This window comes from Lactuca saligna, chromosome 8, assembly GCF_052625555.1.
Source record: "Lactuca saligna cultivar CGN05327 chromosome 8, ASM5262555v1, whole genome shotgun sequence".
Classification (NCBI taxonomy): domain Eukaryota; kingdom Viridiplantae; phylum Streptophyta; class Magnoliopsida; order Asterales; family Asteraceae; genus Lactuca; species Lactuca saligna.
This window is the reverse complement of record NC_136424.1, coordinates 175,022,511-175,047,272: the sequence shown is the minus strand read 5'-3', so window position 1 is coordinate 175,047,272 and position 24,762 is coordinate 175,022,511.

The following is a 24,762-nucleotide window of genomic DNA, read 5'->3' as shown; positions in this document are numbered from 1 at the left end:
GCAAACGGTGGCAGTTCACGCTGTCACTGCGCCGGTACCAGTCACATCACATGCTCCAACCTCAGCTGCTTCAAATACCTCAAAACCCTATTCCGGTAATCATCCCAAATGCAACAAGTGCGGTTTCCATCACCAAGGAGAATGTAGGGAGTTCCATTGCACCAGTTGCAACCGAAGGGGACACACTGCAAAGTTCTGCAGGACTTATCCTTCTCAGAACCAGAATCAGGGAAACAACCAGAACAACAACAACCCTCACAATAACAACAACACCAATGCCGGTGGCAACAATGCAGGGCTTAGCCACACCTGTTTCGGGTGTGGAAGGACGGGACATTTCCGTCGAGACTGCCCTAACAACAACAACAACTCAGGAAGCAGAGGAGCAGGAAGAATGCTGACTATGGGTCAGAGTGATGCAGTTCAGGACCCCGCAGTTGTGACCGGTACGTTCCTCCTAAACCACGCTTATGCATGCATCTTATTTGATACCGGAGCGGAGCGAAGTTTCGTAAGCGAGAAGTTTAAACACTTATTAAAACAACAACCCCAAAAGCTAAATGAAACCTATACGGTGGAATGGCCAATGGGAAGACCGAATCCACTAGGGAAATTTACACTGGATGTACCCTAACCCTTAACCAACACGTCTTACAAATAGATCTGATGCCAGTGTCAATTAGGAGTTTCGATGTGATTATCGGCATGGATTGGTTAAGCCCCCACCATGCTGAGGTTTTGTGCCACGAGAAGGCCGTTCGCCTTCGTCTCCCGAATCACGAAACCCTAGTAATTTACGGAGACAAGCCTAGCACGAATCTTCGTCTTATCTCGTGCATCAAAGCACAAAAACATCTGCGAAAGAACAACTTAGCGTTCTTGGCCCACATAGTGGACAAGACCAAAGAAGAAATTAACATCCAAGACATTCCAGTAGCGTGTGAATTCCCGGACGTGTTTCCTGAAGATCTCCCAGGAGTACCCCCAGAGAGACAGGTTGAGTTCCGAATCGACCTCGTCCCAGGAGCAACTCCTCTCGCTAAATCACCATATCGATTGGCACCTGCTGAAATGCAGGAATTGTCCAGTCAACTCAGTGAGCTTCTGGACAAGGGATTTATCCGACCTAGCTACTCGCCATGGGGAGCTCCAGTGCTCTTTGTCAAAAAGAAGGACGGATCTTTCAGAATGTGCATCGATTATAGAGAGTTGAATAAACTCACTGTTAAAAACCGCTACCCACTCCCTCGGATCGATGATCTATTCGACCAGCTCCAAGGAGCTAGCTATTTTTCTAAAATTGATCTACGATCCGGATACCATCAACTCAAGGTCCGAGAAGAAGATATCCCTAAAACCGCTTTCCGAACCCGCTATGGACATTATGAATTCGTCGTAATGCCCTTCGGTTTAACAAATGCACCCGCCGCATTTATGGACCTAATGAACCGAATCTGTCGACCGTTCTTGGACAACTTCGTCATTGTGTTTATCGATGACATCCTCGTCTATTCTCGAAGCAAAGAGGAACATGGCCAACATCTCCGACAAGTCCTAGAGACGCTGCGATCGGAAAGGCTTTACGCCAAACTCTCTAAGTGTGAGTTTTGGCTACGGAGCGTGAATTTTCTCGGTCACGTAGTTAGCCAAGATGGAATTCATGTGGATCCCTCTAAGGTCAAAGCTGTGGAAGGATGGGCAACTCTGACTACGCCCACAGAAATTCGTCAGTTCTTAGGCCTAGCAGGCTACTATAGGAGATTCATCCAAAACTTCTCAAAGATCGCCAAGCCACTTACCTTGCTTACGCAAAAGAGTGTGCCATTCAAGTGGACAGACCGACAAGAGATTGCGTTTCGAGCCTTGAAGCAAGCTCTTTGTAGCGCTCCTGTACTATCTCTACCCGAAGGAACGGAAGATTTTGTAGTTTACTGTGACGCGTCAAATCAAGGCTTAGGTTGCGTTCTCATGCAACGTGGAAAAGTGATAGCATATGCGTCCCGCCAACTAAAGACGCACGAAGTAAATTACACAACCCACGACCTAGAACTGGGAGCTGTGGTCTTCGCCCTAAAAATTTGGAGGCACTACCTGTACGGTACGAAGTGCACCATCTTCACAGACCACAAGAGCCTCCAGCACATCTTGAATCAGAAGGAGCTGAACATGAGACAACGAAGATGGGTGGAGTTGTTAAACGACTACGAATGCGAGATCAAGTACCATCCCGGCAAGGCCAATGTGGTAGCTGACGCATTAAGTCGGAAGGAGCACACCAATCGCCGTACGAAAACGCACTCGATAACCATTCAGTCTCATCTGACCACTCAAATTGCATCAGTCCAGGCAGAGGCTATGAAAGCGGAAGATAGAACTAGCGAGGCATTACGCGGAATGGAGAAGAACCTGGAAGTCAAAGAGAATGGGGTATACTACTTCATGAACCGTATTTGGGTTCCAAAGATCGGAGGATTCAGGGAGATCGTTATGAAGGAAGCCCACAAGACACGATACTCCATTCATCCCGGTTCGGACAAGATGTATTTGGACATTAAGCAGCACTATTGGTGGCCTAACATGAAGGCGGAAATCGCAACTTATGTTAGTAAGTGCCTCACGTGTGCCAAGGTAAAAGTGGAATACCAGAAACCTTCCGGATTGTTACAGCAACCGGCAATCCCTGAGTGGAAATGGGAGGGGATTTCTATGGACTTCGTGACCAAGCTGCCCAAGACGTCGGACGGTTTGGACACCATATGGGTAATCATCGATCGACTGACGAAATCTGCCCATTTCCTGCCCATCAAAGAGTCCTACAAGATGGAGAGGCTGACGCGTTTGTACCTACGAGAAATTGTAAGACTTCATGGAGTACCAAAATCTATCATCTCGGATAGGGACAGTAGGTTCACGTCACGCTTTTGGCAGTCGCTCCACAAGGCAATGGGAACTCATCTTGATATGAGCACCGCGTATCACCCACAAACGGACGGTCAAAGCGAACGAACCATTCAGACGCTTGAAGACATGCTTCGTGCATGTGTGATAGACTTCGGAAAGTCTTGGGATACCCACCTACCGTTGATCGAGTTTTCATATAACAATAGTTATCATTCGAGCATTAAGGTGGCCCCTTTCGAAGCACTGTACGGGCGTAAATGTAGATCACCGTTATGTTGGGCTGAAGTAGGTGACACCCAGCTAGCAGGAACACATACGTCAAACAGGGTATTAACGGGACCGGAAATCATTCGCGAGACCACAGAAAAGATTGTCCAGATCAAAGCTCGATTACAGGCATCGCGTGACCGGCAAAAGAGCTACGCTGATAAACGGCGAAAGCCCTTAGAATTCCAGGTCGGTGATCGAGTAATGTTGAAAGTCTCACCCTGGAAAGGGGTTATACGTTTTGGAAAACGGGGAAAGCTGAACCCGCGATACGTTGGACCTTTCGAAATCGTCGCCCGAATAGGTCCAGTGGCATACAGACTACAACTACCTGCAGAGCTAAACGGTGTACACCCCGTGTTCCATGTTTCTAATCTGAAAAAGTGCCTGTCAGATGAAACCCTAGTCATTCCTCTTGACGAAATCGAAATCAATGAGAATCTCCTGTTCATCGAAGAGCCAATCGAAATCATGGACAGGGAGGTGAAGCGTACTAAGCAGAGTCGCATCCCGATCGTGAAGGTACGGTGGAACGCAAAGCGTGGGCCAGAATTCACATGGGAACGCGAAGATCAAATGAAGCAGAAGTACCCTCACCTATTCTAGCATTCTCAAATCTAGCTTTCAAACAGAATTTCGGGACGAAATTCCCTCTAACGGGGGGATGATGTCACAACTGAAAATTTTGAGCTATGTAATCCATACATTCAAGTTAATGTGAATCAAAAACTTCAATCAAACACAAGATACAAGTACTATAAGTAGTCATCAAACAATTGGAGACCCTAGAAGTTCTTGTTAAGTCCATTTAGGACTAGGACTTCCTTATTGGATCCAAATGGACCAATGAATTTCCAAATTGGACTATCATGGGTTTAGGACCCTAATTGGGTTCTAATTGGACCCACATTCGTTTATTTCAATATTTTGGGCTAGATTGAACCTAGAATGAAATAAATCACAAGCTTTGATCCATAAATTAACCTAACCTAGCTTAATAAAGCATAAAAATCACAATTTTATTTTATAAGGCCAATAAATACCCTAAACTACCTCTAATAGTGGGCTTAGGGGCAAAAGCCCAAATTTTTCCTTTTTCCCTTCACATTCTCGGCCCAAGGCCCAAATCCAAGAGAGAATGGACTTGCAAATGACACCTCATCTTTACCCATAGGATATCCATGCATTAATCTCATTTCTCCATGCACATCACCTCAAATATCACCTCTCTTCTCTCCTCTCTCTCACTCTCGGCCATACACACATACACACCACAAAAATATCTCAAATCCTCTCTAAATTCACTCAAGAACACTCCCTTCTTCCCTCTCCAAAAATCTCGAAAATTAGGGACTTTCCAAGAGGATTTTGCAAGTAAATCATCATCTAAGGTAAGATTATGCATAGATCTATGGTTTAAATTCTTTTGTTATCAAAATCCTTTCCTAATCTATGCTAAAATCGTGATCTTGCACCCTAGAACCATCTCAAAACTCGAGATCTTCATCAAAGGGAGCCAAGACCAAAAACACTTCATTTTTCCTTCCATTTTCCTTGCAAAAACCGAACCAACACCCCAAGGTGAGCTTCATACCCCTATTTTCTGTTTTATGAGTTTTGTGGGGGGGAATACAAGTGAAAGTGTAGATCTATATGTGTTTGTATGCCTTGTATGATTTACATGCTTATATGTATGCTTTTATGTGTTTTTATGTTGGATCTAGCCTCAAAACTCATCAAAACCGAGATATAACTTGTGCTACATGATTTTTACTTCAAATATATTTCTAAACACAAAGTGCTTCAAGAAAAATGGCTAAGTAGTTTAGTAATAATTTCTTTGGGTTAAAAACACAAATTTTGGGCCTAAAATGTGAAAAATGCAAAAATAAGGGCCCAAATCGTCATTTCACAGATTCTGATGGATGAAGTGTGCCAAAACAGTTTTCATAAGTAAATTTCTGGAAATATACTCATTTAGGGGACTAAAATCATAAATTTTAAGCTTAATGGGCTAAAAATGTAACTTTCGGCCCAATAAGGCCCATTATGCGAATTTTTCTGTTTTGGAGGGCCAAAACTATAACTTTCTGTAAAACAGTGGACTATAAGTGTTCCAACCCCTTTTCAAAGGTTAAAAATGCTTTTTAAATTTAAAAAGGACCAAAGTTGCAAAAAATTTCCAAATTGGGCCAAAATTGTAAAAGTTGCGAAAAGAAGGGGTTAAAACCGTGAAAACTGCATTTTTAAGAACTTAAACTGTTTTTATGAAAAACATGTTGAAAAATATTAATTTCAATAATTTTTGGTGTTAAAATGTCAAGAAAAATAGTTTAAGGACTAAACCGGGAAGTATTTAATATAAAGGGTTAAAAATGTAAATTTTACAAATGATGAGGGGCTGAAAACAGGAATATTTCAAGGCTAGTTCAATATACACAATTTGATCGAATGATGGCACCACGACTATCAACGAAATACAATACATTACAATACCAAAAGTCGTTGTTAAACGAATTGGCTCGGTCTCGAGCCAATAAAAATCTACAACTACTAACACTACGATTCATACAAGTAACGTTTGGTTATACATACACATGCGAGTGTGCACAGACGTCTATGCACCATCTTTGGGCCCCACAAGTGTAAAATCTTGTTCGTTGAGCCTAGCTAGCCCAATGACATGATCTTAAGGCCCGAAGACATTTTTTTTACGGAGTGTTGGGTTTTACCGATCCGACACAACGTAAATGGACTTTCAATGGCTTGTATACCACCGGTCCCCAAGGGTCCTTTGGTCTTGCTAGTAAGGTCTACATTTCATGCGAGGCGGGTCTGGGACCCCTCGTACATTTTATCCCCAACCGGCTAATGGAGTTACCGGGGTCTTCGTGACCTCTTTCTCTTCGGATGTGGGACTACACCTAGTCAGGGCGATTGGATAACGCGATTAGTACTGACGACGCCTTCGGAGTCGTTAGTATAACTATAAACTGGGCGTTTGTGTAACGCGGGTTTGTAGTAAATAATCCTGCTCGAAAACCTTCCAACGTCGCCCGGGACTGACACTATACGCTATGCAATGGTTTCAATGTAACATCACGTAATTCAAGGAACTAGGAGAACATCGGGTTTTCCTAGGGTTTTCAATACACACAAATTCGAAAAGCATACAACTTCAATGAACATTTTTTTTAAGTATAGAAACAAGCAAAGCATACCTATGGATCTTCACAAACCTTTTTTTTAAGCTTTCCTTTTCAGAAAATATCGGATTTTCTGGTGGTTTTTCAAACAATACAAACATTCGATTTCAAACACTACTTATGAACTCACCAACATTTCATATGTTGACGTTTTTCAAAATACTTGTATTCTCAGGGAGCCAGTGAATCAAGGGAAATCATATTCAGTGACGGTTGCAGTTTATTTTTGTATGGATTGAACAAATTAATTTTTTTTGGAAATGTAATGTTTAAACAATGTATGATATGTAAACGCTACTGGTTGTACTATGTTGATGAATGGTAACGAATGTTGTTATGTTTCATATATATTCAATGTTATGGTATACAATTGAGTCACGGCAAGCCCCCGGACGTTTCCGCCGGCTGGTTCGGGGGTGTGACAAATCAAACCCCGAACCGACGTCTAGCATTCAAAACCGACACGTTTCCGAATCCGGTGAGTTCATACCCCTACCCTTTTTCACTGTTTTCACTGTTTTCAGGGGGGAACACAAGCAGAGTACAAGGGAATTCTTGTACTCAAAACATGTTTTAAAATATATATTTCATATTCTTATGCTTTTATAACTGATAACTACAACTGATAACAGATAGAACATACAGATCACGTAACATATATTTGTGAAATAAGTCTTTAAACTAGTATGTTTTACATGTATTTCACAAATGGTTTTCCATATTTTATCAGTTAAAAGCATAACATTAAAGCATTTGAATATAATACCTGTACATTGTTTTATCCTCGGTAACACTCTTTACACTTATACGAATGGAGGATTTTCATATTATTACTAGTAAATTTGTTATTCCTGTATGATTGGAGACACGTCCTCGGAGAACACTCCACCTGGATTACGCGAGTGGAGGACTACACCCATAACCAGAATCTCTGGTATTTAGAGAGCGTGACTTGAGTGTATAGATCTATACGGGGCTGACTACCCCACACCTGGCTGCTAGCTACAGCCGAACCGAAATGGTTCAAGGGTGACGAAAGTCATAAGTATGTGGACAACTTATTGCCACATGTGGACTACTTATTGCCACAGGTTTTAGTCTATTGTATGGTTATGGCACTCGCAATTAGGATAACAGAGATTTACATACAGTAATAATGGATTACTTTATACATCGTTTACATCTTTTACATCTTTTACTTACTGTAACTAACATTCAGGAAGGTACGGGACCTTCCTGGGGAAAAACATGGAACCTAACCACGATTACATCTTTTACATCTTTTACATCGTTTACATGAGATACATACATGCAGGAAAGCATGGGGCTTTCCTGGGTAACACTTACATAACTAGAAAGAATCACAGAAAGGATGACATTACATCTTTTACAACTTGTAACATACATTAAGGAAAGTACGGGACTTTCCTGGTTACACACAATAAGTAAACAGAACAGTTTAACCAGTCAGATAACCAACTGTACATTTTCACATGAGTAAACATGTTTTCAGTGTACAAATCTACTATACTTTACATTTGTGAAACAATAACCAACTTTTAAGAAAATACGGGATTTTCTTGGTGTACATAACATTTCAGAAACAGAAAGGAAACCGAAACACTTTCACAAACAAAAACCGCTTATGAACTCACCAGCTTTATGCTGATTTTCAAACCGCTTGTGTTCTCTGGTCAACGTTAGAACAGGTACCCGAAGATCCTTTTGCATGAAGACGGTGTACATGAAGACCCGTTATATTTTGTCTATATATACTATGTATCACAACTGTACAAACTATACTTTTGAAACATCTGTAAAACTGTTATTATGTAATGTAATGCTTGTTTTACTTTACTTACTATGTACATTGGAATTGATACTCAACGTGGAAGTCCACCCCGGAAATGTATTCCGCCTTCGGTTTTCGGGGTGTGACACCTACTGCTGTCTACTCAATTCTAGCATGCAATATTCATAAAGCTGTAACACATAAGCAGGCACATAAGGCATTCTCCTACACCCTTAGTCCTATTCTAGCATGCTGTTCTACTAAAACTGAAATTGAACAAATAACTTGTATGGGTAATTTGGGAGTACTTACTTGAGCTCGGTTGACCGCATGCACACACCTCTATCTTAAAACAATTCTTTCCTTCTAAGTGTCTTCAAAATTCTTTTGTAAAAACATTTTATTAAAAATCTTTTATTTCCCTTAGTTTGAGTTCAGATACACCCGAGAGTGTATCCGAATCCCTCAAACCAGGGCTCTGATACCAACTTGTAACGACCAAAAATACAACCCAAAAATTTTTGGTTTTAATATCATCAAAACTATAACCAGAGTATCATATAAATAAACCATGCGTGATATGTCCCAAAATATAATAAAGTACTGTGCGGAAACTGTATCATACTACATCGAAAACAACAACTAAATCAAATCCAGACTAAAGCTGAAGCGGTGGTGTGTGCGATGCCGTCACCCAGAGCTCTTCCCTTTGCTTGCGGAAGTACCTGAAACCAAAACTGAAACTGTAAGCACTAAGCTTAGTGAGCTCCCCCAAATTACCACATACCATACAAAACATATAAACACATATTGGGCCTTGCCCACTGCATCGGGCCGAGGCCCGGAAACTGCATCGGACCGAAGTCCGGAACTGACTGGGACCTTGTCCCCTGCATCGGACAAACGTCCGGAACTAACTGCATCGGACCGGAGTCCGGGACTAACTGCATCGGACTGGAGTCCGGAACTGACTGCATCGGACCGAAGTCCGGAACTGACTGCATCGGACCGAAGTCCGGAACTGACTGGGACCGTGTCCCCTGCATCGGACGAGGTCCGGAACTGACTGAGCATAGCATAGCATATCATAACAATTATACTGCATACTGCATCGGACCGTAGCCCAGAACATAAGCACATACACCTAGCACATAAACCATGTCTGAACCACGAAGGCATCAAACATACTAACTACTACATCGGACCGAAGTCCGGAACTACTATTAACTGAGCGGGCCGGCATTGTGGCCTTAGACCCGTCCCTACTGGAAGGAAACTCACCTCGTAAGCTAGCGGATGAGTGTGTGTCTCGGAAAGCTAACGGCTGCTGCTCCTGAATCTCCTCGGCTACAAATCCATAAACACACTCAATCAATCACTAACACTACACTACACTCGGGGTAAAATGACTCTTTTACCCTTGGTCAAATTCGACTTACTCAGGGCTGACTCGCCGAGTTGGGATACCCAACTCGCCGAGTCCTAGACTCTCCGCTCAACTCTTACACGCTGATACTCGTCGATTGTGGCATCGACTCAACGAGTACCCTCTGGATCCAAGAACTCAGATGATCTTCATCCGACTCGCCGAGTCAGATGAACCGACTCGACGAGTTGTTCTTGATCCCCAAGAAGATTGCCTTGGACTCGCCGAGTTGTATGAACAAACTCGCCGAGTCCCTCCATCACTGAGTCTACTCTCAACTCGCTGAGTCCACTCCCTAACTCACCTCGTCCACTCGACACTGTTGAAACTGAAGAACTCGGGACTCGCGACCTGACTCGTCGAGTCGTTCATCCGACTCGCCGAGTCGCCGCCATGCAACATATTTTTACTCGATTTCTCTTGAATCCAACACATGCAAATGATAGATCTAGGTCCATTAAGCTGTTTTACCACGTAAAGTTTCCAACTTTACGTGCACAACCACATGAATGAGGGAAATAAGACTAAAATATGCACAATAAGGGTAGATCCATGGCTAATATGCAATGTAACTCCAAAAAGGCAGTGGATCTGGACTCTACAACACCCCAACACTCAGATCCAAAGGTATTTCGGCTTATTAACACATTCAAGCAAACATAAAGCTTGGAACAAACATCAAATAGCCCTTAAAAGAGCACTAATGGAAGTTTACGCATGTAACCAGAGGGGAACTCCGAAAATACCTCAATAAGTTCAGACTTGACCTTGGATCTTGGCACTAGAACTCGTTTCCTTGCTTCCTTCTTCTTCTCCTTCTTCACCCCTTCACAAAATGGAACAAGATCACTTATAAGCTCACAAATGGAAGGTTTAGGGTTTCTCACAGTGCTCTCAGGGGGAAAGTGACGAGATGGAGGCTATAATGGGGTTTAAATAGTGAGCAAACCCGGGGATTTAGGGTTTCACCCAGACGGACGGACTCGCCGAGTCCAGGATATGGACTCGCCGAGTCGCCGGCTCCCGCGTGCACAAGATGCGCGACCCGACTCGGCGAGTCAGGCTAGAACTCGCCGAGTCCCTCTTGAAAACTTAGTCCATAAACAATTTAATTAACATACCGGAAACGGGTCGTTACAGAAACCACCGAAAAAGATAATGAAATCATCCCCAACTCCCCGATCATTTTTTGGGTTTGATTTTCCAGGCAAAGCCAATAGGAGATACCGGGTTTGGGAGCTGAAATCGTTCCCAAATAAATGACGCCACCATATCTGGGAAACATACGTCTGAATCGAATCACAAACCATGCTCTATTTTCTGGTTCTAAATTTCTCCCCTTTCTCACTTGATTCTCTTTCTTACTCAGTAACCTGCACCAAGAAACCCACCAACTTCCTTGAATAACTGTCGAGTGATCGAAAAATAAGAGAGAGAGCCTTTGCATATTATTTCCTTTTTTTATAAAATAAGAGAAATCGTCATAAATGGTCCCTGTGGTAGTGAAATGACGAAAATGCCCTTTAGTTAACGGACAAAACTTAACGGAGTTAACAATAAGGACCAATCGTCAAAAGTTTTGAATGCACAGGGACCACCTATGACGTTTTTAAACCACGGGGACTAAACTTCAGATTTTGGAAAACCACAAGGACCATTTATGATGTTTTTTCAAAAAACTATAAAATAAAACTGAAATACTGATTCAGGAAAACTTTCAATATTGATCTTCATATAACTATATGTATAAGTTTGTACTTAATAGACATTTATGTTTCTTGTATTAACTTGTTTTTTAATTTTAGTTAAATATGTAAAAGCCTTTTTTATGTCATTTTATAATTTTCATGTATATTATCAACTATTTTTTTATCAAATGCAATTAATTTTTCAGCAAATTTATTAGATATCAACTAGTTTTTCATGCAAAAATTAGATTTTCAGTTAATATGTCAAACATAACCTCTACAAATAAATACAAACCTCTATAAACGAATACACAATTAAAGAAAGAAATAACAATTAAATCCAAAAGTTGTTCATTATTGGCACAATTCCATTATATAAATCATAATTAACAAAATCAAATATCTAATTCTAGCTATTCATCGTATATCACCTTTTGGAGAACTGTAAAAAATTATTTTATTCAAAAGACATTGGCTGAATAGCGACTAAAAGTAGTAAACTATGCCTAATTGATATGAGACACTAACACTCCCCAAATACGAATGTTAGACAAAGATGGATTGTAATGAGATTCAAGATCAATATTATCATTATCACCATTCATCTTTATCTGTTCCTAGTGTTTATCTTTCTGTTTGATTATTTATAGGATTATTGTTATGTTCCTCTTCAAATACCCTTCTTTGTATCGGTTTATGGTTGATTGGAATAAGAGAAAAAAACGTTTTTCTATTATATTTTTTTATAAATTTTATGTTCCAATCCAAATCCAACGATCCATACTTGGGGGAAAAAGAGTATTTTACCACTCACCTCGTTTGATCCAAGACTAAAGCCCATTTATGGCCCGAATTTCTAAATTGGACCAAACCCTTACATGGGCCTTACCCTAAAGCCCAATAAATTTTCCCTAGTCCAAAACACTTGTTCTCAGATGCCCCATCAAGAACCCAAACACCTAAGCCCAAAAGAAAGGCCCAACTCAAAGCCCAAAGTGAAGAAACCCAACTGACTGAGTACGCGAGGCGTACTAAGTTGTACGCTAAGCGTACACACTAAAAGGCTTGTATGTCGTGCGTACAGACTTGTACACCTGACGTAATCACCTATTAAGCCATAATCCATTTTAAGCACTTAATGCTTAAGTCTAGAAGTCCAAGCCATAGATCTAAGTCCTAATAAGCATCTAGAACCATAAAGCCACTGACTTGGTGACTTTGCATGCTCCATAAGGACCCAACTTCAAGATATAACACTCTACTTTCACATAAAGGACATAATCTCATGCATGGATGACTATAAACCCTAAAGGTGCCAACTTTACGAACCTTGAACCTCAGAAACACCAAGAGTGGCAACTCATAGCTCCTGAAGTGGTAACAAACCACTAGATCTCATTCATGGGACCAAAAAGGGTCCAAAACTCATATAGACTAGATCTGAACTTTTAATGAACAATATCAAATCTTTTTACCTCAAATAAGCTAGAAATGAAGCAAATAATCAAGATCCACAAGCTCTTCCTTGATCCACCAGCTTGCACCAAGCTTCTACTTCTTGATTATGGACCAAAACACACCGAAATGGACACAATGAGTTCAAAACACAAAGAAGAGGTTTAGGGTTTCATGCATGAGGCTATAAGGATAGTGGAGGCTGATAAATAAAGGTTTCATGAGCCATAAATGTGTTTATATAGTGCCCAACCCCGAAATTAGGATTTTCATTAAATCACACATACGCCCTGCGTACGTGTCTGAACTCCCGTCCAGGCCTCGCATGAGTACGCTAAGTGTGCCATGTGGTACGCCCCATGTACTCGCTTCGCATCTTGTACGCCAAGCATACTATGTGGTACGCCCCGCGTACTACACAAGGACCAAAATGCAACTTATCAATACGCAAGGGTCAATAATGAAACATACTAGGATTCAAGTGTTACACCAATGGGTCAATTTTAGGCCTTGGGCCATTTGGAATTTTGGGCATTGGACTAGCATGTTGGGCTTCCTTGGATTTTTGGCCCATGATGGGTTCGGGCCTAATTTGGAAGATAGGGCCATATATATATATATATATATATATATATATATATATATATATATATATATATATATATATATATATATATATATATATATATATATGTTGGGCTTAAGGATTTGGGCTTTTGTATGGTTGAGTTGGACCTTGGTTTGGGCCGAGTTAGATAACGGGTAAATCGGTCTTTTTACCCTGGTTTTGGGCCACATAGTTTAGACTTTTGATTATGAGTCGAAATCTAATTAATAATTGGATGTTATTGATTTTGATAGCGCGGTGATTTTTCAAGCCAGCAGTTAGAGATTCATTCGAGTGATTTAGCAGCTTGAGGTGAGTTTTCTCACTACATCCATGGGTCGAAGACACCAATGCCGACCCATTACTTGATAAGTAGTTTGATTGTTGTCTCTGTGATATTTTCATGAAAGACCAAGATATAACCCCTGACAATTGTATGAAAGACCAAGATCTGCTCCTTGGCAATTGTATGAAAGACCAGGATCTGGCCCCTAGCAATTGTATGAAAGACCAGGATATGGCCCCTGTCAATTATATGAAAGATCGGGATCTGGCCCCTAGCACATGTATGTGAGACCAGGATTTAGCTATCGACACAACAAAGAAAGACTATGTGGGTAGCCCATGACAGTTATATGTTTTGGGTATGTGGTATTTTGGGGAACTCACTAAGCTTTGTGATTATAGTTTTTATGGTTATGGTTTCAGGTACTTTTGGTTCAAAAAGGAAGGGCCCGACGTGATCTTTGCACTTCCACCCATGTTCCGCATTAAGATGATTTCGAGATTGTACTCTGATAACTATTTTCTTATAAGTACTTTTGAATATTTAGAAAAAGGATAATGAATGTTTGACTTAAAGCAAATTAATGTTTTGTTCGAATTAAAAATGAATTTTTTACCTTGTGATTTTTGGGACGTTACAACTAATTATGAGTTTATGACAACATCAGGTAGCTAGCCTCCCGTACAATTAATGAATGTCTAGAATATCATCACTATGGACAACGGTCTTTCGTCTTTTTTTTTCTTCTTTTATCATGGACTTAACTGGATGCACGACTTTACGAGAATTTTTTTTTTGAAAATGTCATGATCTTTTAGTCTAATCAAAATACCCCTTAAAATATCATATTCGTAACGCACTTAGATTTTCATATAACAATTCACATGGAACATAGGTATTGTGACATGATCTACAGGGGTTTGGATGTCGGATGATGGATCTAATCTAGAAGCTTTCCTGAGAACACAACACAAAAGAATCGTTAAAGGACGTCCGGGTGTTCTCCCGGGACGTCGCTCTGATGATCAAGTTAGTTTTCTGAGAGAGGTAATTTTAGGGTAATATTCGTGAAAGAGAAGATGGATCCCTTCCTTGAGGCAAAAGAGATCCTTTTATACCTGTTTCTAACTGATCGTAGGGACCTCGTCCGATGAGTGTGAGACGTGGCCTCCTATGACTGGGAGGATCACACCCATGTTAGTTAACTACCTAGTGACGTCTGGGCGTCACCTAAGCTTCTTGTCACGTCCTGATTGGTCGTGAGTGAATGAGAAGATCACAGGGGATATTTGTCCCTTGTGGAGGGAAACAAACTGTCACCCCGGTACTGGACTGCCTTGGCCAAGACCGGGCCTTGGCCAAGGTCCTGACAAGATAACGTCTCGTTTATGCTTTTTGTTACATTTAATGTGGTCGTTCATGGTAACGTTAACAATAAGTTATACAACATCATTATAATAATTCGATTCATAAAAATCATCTTTAATTATAAAAAAGAAATATGTATTCGATAATTACTCGTCAGCTAAAAATCAAACACTAAATCTCTATTTTATTATTGTGTTAGAAAATATCAAGGTTCTAAAAAGCTCGTCATGGCTCCAAGGCTTGTACATGCCGTCAAGCTTTACCAAAATGCCGCCTTAAGTCATATATGTATATAAAAATGAATAATAGTAAAAAATACATATAAAAATGTTAATTATATAAACAATTGTCACCTTAAGTCACGCCTTATAAACGACGTGGCACGCCTTACGTTATTTAGAACCTTGGAAAATATCAAATCATATAGGCCCGTCGCATTTCTCAGCATGTTCTCTTAGGTTTGAGGGAGTGGCCTTGCCACCCCTCTTGCCAAAAGGCTTGCTATGATATGCTATACCATCCTCACCCGCTTTCTAAGGGACACGCCAGGAACAAGTCATTAAGGAGCTAGCAACATGAGATAGAATGAAGAGCTGAAATCTGATTGGTTCTTTCCTTTTCCTATTGTTTTCTTTTTTTCGTGATTTACTTTTACTGTTGCCTCCCCTAATCTCCTCTCCGCAAACTTTGAGTTATTCACACTTGCTTTGTGGTATTCTATCTCTTCCTGAGAACCAATTAGGTGAAGACAGGATTGAATTTGCATGTTTTCAGCTTTGACAATTTCAAAAATAGGTTAGAGAAAGGGAGAGATGAGTAATGCGTCTCATGTGTTCGACGAAATGCAATCAGTTGTGGGAGAACAAAGACATGAAAATCTGACTTTGACAAAAATGAACCTCCAAAAAATCTCAAACTTACACATAACACCCCGTCTTAATTCCTCTCACAAGCCAAGTTTCTGAAATTACCAAAAGGACCATGCACTTAAGTATTGTACTTATTTTCATGTAATTTATTTATATTATATTAATCGTTGGGGGTTTAAAAAAATATAATTTGATTAATATTTGCGCATAAAAATGCTTGTATAATAAAATAAAATAATTTAATTAAATTAGAAAAAATAAATAAAAAATAGAGTGCTAGGAGTGTTGTCACTCCCTACCAAATACGAATATTAGATGCTAACGAAGAAAAATAAGATGTCACTCAAAAAGCTGATGTGACAATGTGCTAGGAGTGTACTACTCCCCTTAGCTTTATATGAATTGGTTCATTTATATTATATACAAAAAAAATGCATACCTTTTTTTCTTTTTTTTAAATCCATACCTAATTGCTTAATCCGTTGATCCATAAACAAAATCCTAGTTAATATTATAATGATTCCATTAAATATAACTCTCATCAGTTTTACCAATATAAAATTTATGATATTGGTCGGTCACTATCACATATGCGTACAATTATATGTACATAAATGATGTATGCATTTTCTTTTCTAAGAGATTCTTAACATAAAAATATTACCTAATAGCACATACGAATATTATGGGCCTACAAATTATACTATAAACCACCTAATTTGGTCTATCGTTTAACCCAATGTAAGTCCAAGTACTTAGAGCCCACGAAAAAGTCAAAATTTAAACCTATTTCAAGTTTAAAGAAAAGTCGATGTCGTCAAAATACCTTCTCCCCCCCCCCCTAGCAGTTTTGACTTTTTTATTTTTCATCGCATCCCCTTTTATTTCTTCTCTATCGATTCTTTCATCTTTGGTGGCTCCTTGTTCGCCGGCGAAAATAAACCAAAAAGGTGCCTAGTATTCTCATTTCAATCTTACAGTCACTATTCTATATCGATCAGCAACCAGACACCTAAAACTATGGGATTGTCGTGCTATACATATATACTATGCAAATGAAATAAGATAGCAAACTTTACTCCCAATTTGTTTACTAATTTTTCAATTATGTGATTTCATAGATATAGATCAACAATCATGATAGTTAAGAGTTATGACACATTTGCAATGCAATCAATCTATTAAACTAGTAATGAATTTGTTGGATACGAAATTATTTGTTTGAAGTAGACTCTCATAACTAATTAAACAACTGTAATACAAAAAAAAAAAAAAAAAAAAAACAATTTTTGAAAGTGATTGATCACATGAGTAGTCTAACATAGTATGAGGTATGAGGTATAGAAGAAAATTATTTTTTTGTGATAAGCCCCAACTAATCCTAAAGTGCTTTTGTTGATTTGCTTTAGTAGAGTTATTTTGTTATCTTTTTAGTTGTAAGGATATTTTGATCTTTTTGGTAATATGATTGTTATTATTTGTTTTGTTAGTGGGAACAACAACTGATTATGTTGGTTGTTATTCCCTTTTGTTTTATCTCTAGTGGTAGTATATATAGTCCTTTTGTTTTAGAGAGTAACCAGTTAAGAATTATATTGTTAAGAACTTTGTTCTTCTTGGAGAGTCCATTCATCTTGAATGAATGGGAAAACCCTAATCTATCTTATCAGTTCATAGTTTGATTATCAATGAAACATGTGTCTTATTCAAGAAAGAATCAGGGCCTATCATTTTTTTAGGTTGTTGGGCGTTGTTGACTATTGTATTTTTTGTTTTACATATTTTACAAGACCACTTGATTTCCATCAATACTTTTTCAATTCTTTTTTAACACGTGTAGTGTCAATATCATTTCTTCCTATGGAATTTATTCCTTACTTATTAAATAGGTGACGCTAATGATTAGAGTAAATTACACAAATCGACCCCTTGATTAGGTACCAAAAAACATGTTTAGTTCCTATTTTCAAAAATTAACTCGGACCGTCGGTATGTTTCCATTTCCTTGCACGGTTAGTCCCTATCACCGTTAGCCGTTAACGGTTTCCGTTTAACTACCCCAAATTCACGTTTAGTCCCTTGTTTCTTTTAAATTTATCATTTCAGTCCCTTGTTTCTTTTTAAAATACTATATTGCCATTTTTCTTATTTTTTTCTTCGGTTAATAATAATTTATCAGTTAAATTAGATTAATTATAAATTTTAAAAACTTTATATCATTTTCCTCTCTCTCTCTCTCTCTCTCTCCCCCCCCCCTCTCTCTCTCTCTCTCTCTCTCTCGTTATTCCCTGTTGTTTTTCTCAATTCAGGCAACCACCTTATATCATTGTCGGCAACCATTTCCTTTCATTGTCGGCACCTTCTCCAACCACCACCCGTCACACGTAGTTTAAATTTGCATGTTTTATCCTTTACCAGACATAAAATGACTATGTTGAGAGAAGAACTTATGATTTGAGAGATTAGGGTGTGGAATTTAAGTTAATCTCATGGATATTATAGATGCTCGATAATAATAAGTTCGCGGAATTATAAATGAAACATAGCAACAAAATACATCAATAAATATACGCAGGCTTAAAGATACTTGTTGAATCGTAACATGGTTTGCATTCAAACACAAGTTAGTAAGTGATGAACAACACAATAAAAGATAATGGAGATAAGGAGACTTGTATTTCAATATTGAGAAATTACAAAGAAGATGAGATGATAGACACTTAAATGAGAAAATTACAATGAATATGAGATAAGAGACACTTAAAGCGATCAAAAATATCATCTATTTATAGCACAAAAGGTATAAGTCTACAACTGGATAATATAAAAAGAAATGTTGGAATAGACAGCCATGCCTCCCCTGCATGGATCTGACAATACCAACCAAACACTCTTTGTCAGCAGAAGTGATCATTGATTTGACTCTCAGATATCATAAAAATACAAATAGTCATCAATTCTTCATTAAGTCTCATTCCATATCTTTGATATTCATAAGCTCTCTGGTACATCAAAATAAACAACTCTTCGCATCAACTCAACTCAAACTCTTCGCATCTTCTCAAAAACCCATTTACCTGCCGAGGGTCACTTCATGTATCAACAAACTATATTGCCCTCATAATTTTATTTTTAATCTAACTAATTTATTTTGTATTAACCAGAAATTAGATTCCACCCACTCACCCACCCTAAAATTCTAACGTAATATATATTTATCCCTCTTTTTTCTTAAAGATCAACTCCCAGAAATCACCAGCATCACAACTACTATCGGACCACCACCAACAGACCACTAATCGCCAGTGATGTTAATTTCAATATAGAAAAGAAACAGAACACACACATACCTTGTATGTATGTGTTGGTACGATACAAAGAGAGGGGAAAAGAGAGACGAAAATCTATATTCTGACAATAACTTCGTTTGGATCTGTGATTTAGGGTACGCCAATAACAACTCCTTTCGGTTTCATCGTCTTTTGTCTTCTCTATTCAAATATGTGATTTAGAGCATGCCATCAACAACCCTTTTACATCTAGATTTCGGATCTATACTCCATTCGCAGATCTATATTTCGACAAGTCTTCTCTCTTCTTCGGTGGTGATAAGTGGTGGTTGCAAGAGCTGAGAAAGAAGATAGGATACAAATCTAGGGTTTCGATTCTATATATAAGTCCATTTGGATTTCACATTGATGTAGGGATTTCATGATTGATTTTAGGATTGGGGACTTCATCTTGAAAATCAGTGTTGATTAAAGGTTTTAGATTAGGATTTTGTATTGTTTATAAGTTCCACATTCTGGTTCTAATATCATATTTGGGTTTGAGCTTTAGGTTTTGGTTATAATATCAAATTTGGTGTTGGTGGGTGGTGGCTAGTGAAGGTGCTGATGGTGAAATGAGATGATTGTCGGCAATGATATGAGATAGTTGCCCGAATTGAGAAAGAGGACATAGAATAGAGATAAAATGAGAGAGAGGCAGAGAGATAGAGAGATGAAAATGATATAAGTTTTTAAAATTTAAAATTAATCTAATTTAATTGATAAATTATAAATTAATGAAAAAAAATCGCAAATAGTCTTTTAAAAAGAAACGAGGGACTGAAATGAAAAATTTAAAAGAAACGAGGGACTAAACGTGCTTTTAAGGCACTTAAACGGAAACCATTAACGGCTAGCGGCGATAGGGACTAACCGTGCAATGAAATGAAAACATAGGGATAATCCGAGTTAATTTTTAAAAATAGGGACTAAACGTGCTTTTTAATATCTAACCGAAGGACAATTCATGTAATTTACTCTAGTGATTAAAAAGAAGAAGAAGAAAAGAAGCATGTTTTTGTGTGTTTCACTTGTATTTATTCCTTGAGCATGAAATTAAAAAAAAAATGTGAATGTTTTCAGAATTATGAGAAAACAATGTACACATTGCAATATTATTATTTTTAATTATCGATGTTTAAAACATTCATAAATCAACAATATATATTATGTAATTTCTTGATATAAAAATGACTACCAAAAATTCCATATTTTAAGGTAAAAATTGATTGTTTCTTTATAACCACTTCTAACAAACTTTTTTGATTGTTTCTTTGTAAAAGGAAAAGTTAATACCAAAAAAACATAACATAAACAACTATACATAAGAAAAAAGAAACGGATCACTTGATTGTGCTCTTTTGCCGCACATATATTCTCTTTATTTCTTATAAATAAGACAGGAAGATTAACATTAGTATCATAAAAAAAGAAATATAATATAATGGAGGTATTTGAAGTACCTGAACATGCATATCCACTAAAACTTATTGATTTGCAACTAGAGTATCCACTCTACTATGAAGAAGAAAAAGACCATGATGATGAAAAAGATGACGAGGGTGGTGATCCGATTACAACAAAAGGGGTTTCATGGTGTCACTTGTGGTAGGTGTGGTCAAGAAATCCATATGTACCATAGGCACTACTACAAATTTATGGAAGATTCGTAATGTCATTTCTCATTGCACAAATTTTTGTACTAAGCTCCTGTCAAGCAAGGGCAGAGCTTTATAGGGGCAAGGGGAGGGGGGGGGGGGCTGTGCCCCCTCCTGATTTTTTGTTATATATAGCCGTTCTACTTTAATTTTGTACATATTAGGCCCAAAAATATACAAATTTTGGCCATGCCCCCCCTCCCCTGTTCACCGATTTTTATACATATTATACTTTCGGCCCCCTCAAATCAAATGTTGAAGCTCCGCCCCTGCCGTCAAGGTTAGAGCACCCATTACACCCACATCCTTTTATCCTCAGCGAAAAAATATATATAAGACATCCGGTGTTTGTAAACAAGAGCTCAATCGTCATGAAATGTGTTGTGATTGTTCTAAATGTTATTTTCACATTCATGTGAATTGTGTCGTAGAAGTAGGAAAAATACCATCCATCATCCTTGCCACCCTCACCTGCTAATGTGTTATATCCCTAGTAAGCCCATTTTATGCAAGTGTAGTGCTTGTGGGAAAAGAGATGAAGGGATCTTCTATCAATGTACCATTTGTCATGGCTTCACTTGTAATGCCCGAAATCTTGAGGAAAAATTGCTGAGAATAAAGCTTATTTCGAGTTAGGCATGGCGTGTTGAAGGGACAAACACTGCGTGTTTAGGATGGAAGAATTACGGGGATCAAATGAACCAACACGACGTGTTGAGGTTCCTCAACTGGATGTGTTGCCATATGGGAAGGAAACCCTAATGTTTAGGGTGTTGCACCTTATTTAAAGGCCTTAAGTTCCTTTGGATGGCCTCTTATCAGCCTCCATTGTTATCAAAACCCTAAAACGAGTTGTAGCCTCCATTATCAAGCATTTGAGCCTTGGAAGGAAGTTTGGTGTTTATTTTGTGTATTGTGAAGTAGTTAGAAGATTTTGAAGTTGCTAAGCTTAGAGAAGGAAGTCTTCAATCCAGAATCACTACCCGTTTTGCAAGGAGTTTAAGGTATCAAGTTCTTATCTTGATGGCTAGATGCTTAGATCTCTCTTTTGGGTTAAATTGTTATGTTTTAGCTATGAATTGGATGAATGATGGGATTAGGACGTCCTAAAGCCTTATTCTTTCAGATCTAGGGTTTTCATTGACTCTTTTGGCATAAATATGCCAACTTTATGGATTTAAGGGCTTCATGCATCCATTAAGTTCCTTATTAAGCCCTTCGTGAGCTTTTGAGCTTCTCTTAGGCATGCATGAATGTAAAATTGGCAACTTTATGTGGTCATCCAACTCTAGGGTGTCAGATCTGCAGTTTGGGGCTTTGTTATTGAAGTTTAAGTGCTTAATGGTTAAGCCCTCACTCTTTTAAGTCTAGGGTTTAGGTTTGAACCCATTTCGGTGATTCCTAGGGGTAAATTTGGAAACTTTACCCTTCTAGATCTCATTTTTGTTGAGATCTGAGCTTTGGAGCTCTTGGATTCGATGAAGGCAGCTTAATGTATTAAGTTGTTAGGTCTTGGGCGAACTCGGCGAGTTTGTTGGTCAACTCGGCGTGCTGACTTGGTTTTCCTCATATCAAGTTGATGGAGAAACACGGTGAGTTTGTTGGTTAACTCGGCGTGTTGGGTCAACATGGATTGTTGATCTTCACTTTTGACTTTTGTCTTGGACTAAGTTTGTCCTAAGGGGGTACTTGAGTTAATCTGGATTATACTAAGGAAATTATGGGCTTAGGATAAGGTCCATATGGGGTTGGGCCCAATTTGGAAAATTAGGCCATTAGTGGGTCTTTGTGGATCTTTTGGTTTTAGGCCTTCTTGGTTTTGGGCTTGGGCCTCGGTTTTGATTCATGTTGGGTTAGGGTTAAAATGGTCATTTTACCCAAGTATGGATTATGAATCATAATTGGAACCCAATTGCTAATTGGGCGTTATTTTGGTATTGATAGCTCGGGAAGTCGTTAGGGCAGCAACTAGGGATTTCTTTCAGTAAGCTTCAACATTCAAGGTGAATCTCCTCACTACTCTATGGGTCGAATGCACCAATGGCAGCCCATTTAGTTTATGTATTTTAGGAAGACCCGGGGGTAACCCTTGGCAGTTTGTATGAAAGACCAGGAGGCGGCTGACAACCTATATGAAAGACCAGAGTCTGAACTCTGGTAATTATTAGTTGAGTAGCTGTAGATTGTATGTTACCTGTCTTTATGATGCTTGCATGGAAAACCATGATGTGGCTCCTGACACTTGTTTGTAAGACCCAGGGTTTTGGTCCCCGGCCTGGAAAGGAAGACCATGAGGCGGCGTGTGGCATAATGACAAGACTATAGATGACACATAACACATTTATTGATTATGGTATACGTATGATATTTATGGTTCGTATGATATGGTATGTGGTATTTGGGGAACTCAATAAGCTTTGTGCTTATAGTTTGTGGTTTATGGTTTCAGGTACTGTTAGGTGCATTTTATGCACCCATTTTGTAGTTTTATTCCATAAAAGTGCATTGCATTTAGGTTTAAACTCATGCATTTTGCATGTTTTTTGGGATTTTACATGAGGCAATTTCATTCACACATTTTGGTGATATCTCAAGGACTTTTAGAGGTAGGATCTTGTTTCAGGAGATAAATAAGAGTTGTGGACAAAATTTCGGCACTTGCGGAACACCGAGGAGGAAGATATCATAGAATTAAAGATTTTGGCTTGTTAGAGATTTACACGGCCGTGTAAATGGAAGCCTTGTGTTTACACGGGCTGTGTAAACGAAAGCTCTTGAGCGTTCTACTTTTTACGTTTACGCGGGCCATGTAAACGACATTGTTAATTTACGCGGGCCATGTAAATGTAAATGTGGGTTTTAAAGAAGTTTTTCACCTTTCTTAAAAGGGGGAACCGGTTTTTTACTTTGGGGGATCGATTTATGGAGCAGAGAAGAATATTTTCTTAAAGATTTTGGAGTTGATTAGAACTTGGGAACATTTGATTTCATTTTGTAAAAACTTTAGTTTCATTTTCTAGATTTGTGATTTTGTTCTAGTCATGAGTGGCTATAACATTAGTTTCTCCAACTTCATGTCTTGACTTTTTAGATGTGATTTCTATCATATGATTTGATGTTTTCTTCTAATTCCTACCTAGTGAATTTGATTTTGTTATAATTGAATGTTTGATTCTAATTGTGATTCTTATTGGCCATTTGAATTAGGGTTAGGTCATTCAAGTTATCTAATTGCAAAATCCGTAATTGTTTTGTGAATTGGACTAAGTAACAAACACTAAATTGATTTACATTGAATGAATTTAGTGTAAATCTTATTCACATACTCTTATGCTCCCGAGCTTGTAAGGAGTATTGGGTGTTGTTGGGAACATTCACATAAATCTTATTGCAATCTTTTGATTTCTATCTAAGAGCTTATTTAGACTTAAATTAGAAGGTTAGGTTATTTTCAAAGAGCTTGTTTTGAATTTGACAACTTGGTGAATGGGAAGTGTTAGAGCTTGTTAACACTTTCAAGTACCAACTTAGGTGGAATTGAGTAGATATCATTTCATCCTTGGAATGACATTGATAAATTGTCTTGCATAAAGTTGGAGTTCTCACAAATCCTAAATTTGTTTCATTTTATTGATCATTTACTTATTACTTTATCCTCTTGTTTAAATCATTGCATACCAACCCCCCATTTATGTGATCATTATTGTACCTTCCACAAAAAGGTATAAACATTTGTTTAGTGTCTCTGTGGATCGACCCTGCTTACCTTGTATTACATTTTTAGTGCAAAGTAGTAGTGTTTTTGGAGTCATTTGTACCCCTTTATTTGTTGGGTTTGACACACCTAACAAATTGGCGCCGTTATCGGGGACAAAATGTTACTAATTGTTTATGCCAAGCATTTTGTGAG